Source organism: Tupaia chinensis, unplaced genomic scaffold (genome assembly GCF_000334495.1).
Source record: "Tupaia chinensis unplaced genomic scaffold, TupChi_1.0 Scaffold142841_1, whole genome shotgun sequence".
Lineage (NCBI taxonomy): Eukaryota > Metazoa > Chordata > Mammalia > Scandentia > Tupaiidae > Tupaia > Tupaia belangeri.
This window is the reverse complement of record NW_006202686.1, coordinates 1,763-5,854: the sequence shown is the minus strand read 5'-3', so window position 1 is coordinate 5,854 and position 4,092 is coordinate 1,763. Positions and strand designations below refer to the sequence as shown.

The following is a 4,092-nucleotide window of genomic DNA, read 5'->3' as shown; positions in this document are numbered from 1 at the left end:
AGAAAAAAAATGCTGAAATTCTAGAGTTCAAAGATGAGTTGGGGAGGGAATGAGCCATCTGCCCTAGAGGTTCAGCCCTCCAGCGACAGGCAGCCTACTGGATGGCAAGGCCCTTCATTGGAACATGTGTCCAGATGGGGTGGGGTCAGGGTACAAGGTCATCTCAAAGTCCCAAGCAACAACCCTGAGAGTCCAAAGGCAAGTCAAGAAGTGGAATTTCAATCTGGTACAGGTCTTCAGATTTCTAGTATTGTATGCCATTAAATAACACCTCTGCATATTTTTTCTCACTTTATTCCTTAATAACATAACCCCCAACTAGTTTCACTATAAAAAAAATGCATACTTTCAGGGAAAATATGTAGCTCAAAGTCCAAGAGATTATTTGTTAATGTTTTAGCTTCCCAAATGAAATTCTTTTCAGTTTACCAAGAATCCCTTGTTTCTCATTTAATCACTCAATCTCCCCTTGCCTGGCTCAGCTACTCCCCCAAATAATTAGTCTAATTACTGCCTTGACATTTTACTAAGACTGCACTCCTACCAGAATATGTTCCCACAGCAAAATAGTTTTACTCACCTGTTTGCTTTGCTCTGGCTTGTAGCAAGTCTGCAACTCCCACATCTGGCAAAGCAATTTATTAGAGAGAAACCAATACTACAACAAATGGTCACATACCACTTTGAAATATCTCTATTGAATCAAAGGTATAAAACTAGAAAACTGCCAGACTATCTCAATAGTTAGAAAGAGACTTTTCAGCAATCCTGGTTAGCTTCAAGCTTCTTTTAAAGACTAAAAAGTACTGGATAGTTCAAGCTATAATTAAAAACAGGAGTGCTTTATCACCTGTCTCTCCGAATACACATTAAGCACACCAAAAGGTTGATATCAAAATTAGCTGAGGCAATTACTGCACTAAAGAATGTCAAATACTATAAAAATTTGGACACAAGTACATAATGAATTCTTATTAAAGATTGTGCAAGATCCATGAAATGTAAATACAGTTTAGGTCAGATTTTGCTCACATTATTTGCTTTGTACTTATAAGAACAAGTCCATGACTCTTAGTTTGAGCAGAATTCATACTCTTTCCACAGCAGTTGACCACACAATTTAGGCCTGACTAGAGGAGGATTTAGCAGCACCTCAGGTAGATCCTCCAGCACCCACTACCTTTTATATTATTTGGTTCCACTCCAGAGATTGGCTAGTTCAAGAGACATTTAAAAATGTTAATGCATATTTCAGGTTACTCACTTAACCAAACAATGTTCTCTAAGAATTTATTCCCAAAGCAAAAAAGGTCTTAATGTGGAACATAGAAAAGCACCATCTGAATAAGAAAGTACTGAAAGAAACAAGATTATCCTTTTTCCTATTCCATTTTTCCACCTGTGGACCCAAGAATGGTTGCATTTATTCTTTTTGGAGAGGTTTCTGCTACAGGGCACATGCACTCACCAGAAAAACAGAGTGAGACAGAGAGACAGAATGTGAAAAATCACCCCCCAGGGGGAATGGCCATGCCGCAATCCCTTCTCCTCCATTCTCCTCTTGGAATCTTAGGCATGCACACACACAAGCCCAGCGTGAGTTCAAGCCACCAGGTCTGGGATTTGAACCATGGTTGGCTACATGGGAGTTCAGTGACATAGCCATTACGCCAACTGCTTGTCCCGAGATGGGTTGAATTTAACTAGTAGTTCCTTCAGAATACAACTAAATGTTTAAATTGTAAATCATCACAGCACTACACAGATGATCTGATCACCTTGTATAGCAGATCAGATCCCAGATGGCTGACTTTCTGCAGGATTTCCTTTTTTTTTTTTTTAAATTTAAATTTATTACTTTACATCCATTCACTATACATCATTACAGCATACAAAATGAGATTTCCCATTCAGAATACACTGTATATTGGCTCAATCAACCACAACAACTGATAGGAATCAGGAATCCAGTAGAGCTGGTTTCAAGTTTCACACATTGACACTTAATTGCCATAAACGTATTATCCAGAATTTGTGATCCACATGAAGTTCACAATGAGTGCAGCAAATCTAAGGTAATCAATCCTTAGGCAAGTTCAGTATCTGAACACAAAAAGATTTTGAAATGACCAGTTGCAGGTTTTGTGTGCTTTTTTTTTGTACTAGCAGAGTAATTAAGAAAGAACACTGCTGAATCTAGTTCACACATGTATGACAATGAAAATTCCCCTAAGTGCAATACTCAAGGAGAGCAGTTGTGCCACTTTAAACTTCCATAGTGCAATATGGCCTGTCACTGGCATCTAGAGGTCTGCATTGAATGCTGTAGCTCCAGATGATAAATGACTGGTCAGGATGGTTAGCTGTGTTCTAGTTATTTTAGAAGGGTTAGCAAAGACCATTCCTTAATGGTACTATGTGAGGCTATTTTTTTTATTTTTAAGCACAGCATATTGATTGTCTAGCTGAAGTTTAAGTACCTGTTTTTTTGAAACCTTATCTCTACCTCTTTTTTTTCTCTTTATTATTATTGTTATTTACACAGTCAATAGCTATACATCATTTAGATTGTAAAGAGACTTTACCCAGCATGATATACCTCTCAGTCCAGTTGAGAATACTATACTTATCCTCATCCATAGATAATACACCATATCTGGGTCACACAAATATCTTACCTCTCCACTTTTTCCCCCAAATCATCTTTCCTCTATTTTTGTGTCTTTCTAATTTAAAGCTCTTCATTTCTATATCTCTCCCACTATCTACATGCTTGACAGTGGACTGCAGCAACGGGAAATGTGTGTCACTGCATACCTCTGGCAGTCCTTGTGGTGTTTTTCTGGTTGTAGTTAACCGGGCCCCAGGAGGACTATACACACCCTAGTCATGGCCAGTTCTGGGGTTTCTGCAACAATTACTGGAGCAGGAGGTGCTTCTATCAGAGTTTCTTTTATTCCAGGAACCTGAAGATTTTTCCACACCACTACCAGCGCCAAATCCTCCACCTTCTAGTTCTCACTGTACCTTCTCTTTTCATTATCTTCTTCCTTTTCACTGACTAGCATTGCCTGAACTCTGAGGCCACTGTAATCAACCTCTTTTTGTTCAAATTCTTTCCAGTCATCTTCGCCTATCTTCACGACCTTGGTGGCTGCCCCAGGGACCTTGGGTCCTGAGCCAGCTCTCCAGCCATTGCCCTGGAAGGCCAACAGCCCTGCGCTGCCGCCTGCTGTGCCTGCAGCTCTGTTGCTTCCTCTGGCGCTGACCACCTAGTCTACAGCTCCTTCTTTTCCCTCTTGGTGAAAACGTTTTCCAGGTTCCACTCCTCTGCCTCAGCCAAGGCCACAGCCTTTCGGCCCCGCATGGGTGCCACCAGCAGCAGGCCCTGCTCTCAGGGCTCTGAGCTTGGAGATGGGGCTAGTTTTCAGCTTATGCTGGCAGGCGCGGGGATGCCTCTGCCCTGTGGAGTTCCTAAGGCCTGTGCGGTGGGCGGGTGGCTCTCCGGGTCTGCTGAGCGGTGTCCTGTCCGCCCAGAGCACCCGCCACTGCCTTGGCCTCTGCCGTCCAAGCCTGCCCCGGCTCCAGCTGCTTCTGAAACCCAGTGCAGGATCCCAACAGCCAGAAAGGGAGAGGAGCCTACCGATGCTTTTCTGTCTTAAGAGAAAACTTTAAATACAGATGTACTTAATAGTAAACATACAATGTGTTCTCTGAAAGCCAACAAAATCCTCAATACATGTAACTTGGAAGTGATGCAGAAGGCAGACACATACCAAAAGTATTTGTGACCAATTTAGCCAGAAAATGCCCCCTGCTTGCTTGGCTTAATAGTACATTGATGTTTGAGCAGTGAAAAATACTGCTAAAAATCGATGCACTGACAAATACTTGAAGAGCTTTGCTAATGCTTTCAATGAAAAATTCTTCTTTAATTATTTATTCATCGTGTAAAAATATGCATTTATTTTGAACCAGAACAAAATAGATAATACCATCACAAACTCACACTTTAATACTTATTTTTAAAAATCCTGGGAACTAACCCCCTCCATACACACACACACACACACACACACACACACACACACA

At 41.3% G+C, this 4,092-nt stretch overlaps 1 pseudogene; it reads right to left on the bottom strand.

Moving 5' to 3' along the window:
- Positions 1-2,405: 2,405 nt before the first annotated feature.
- On the bottom strand, positions 2,406-3,367 carry LOC102475361 (protein CDV3 homolog pseudogene; annotated as a pseudogene).
- Positions 3,368-4,092: the final 725 nt, after the last annotated feature.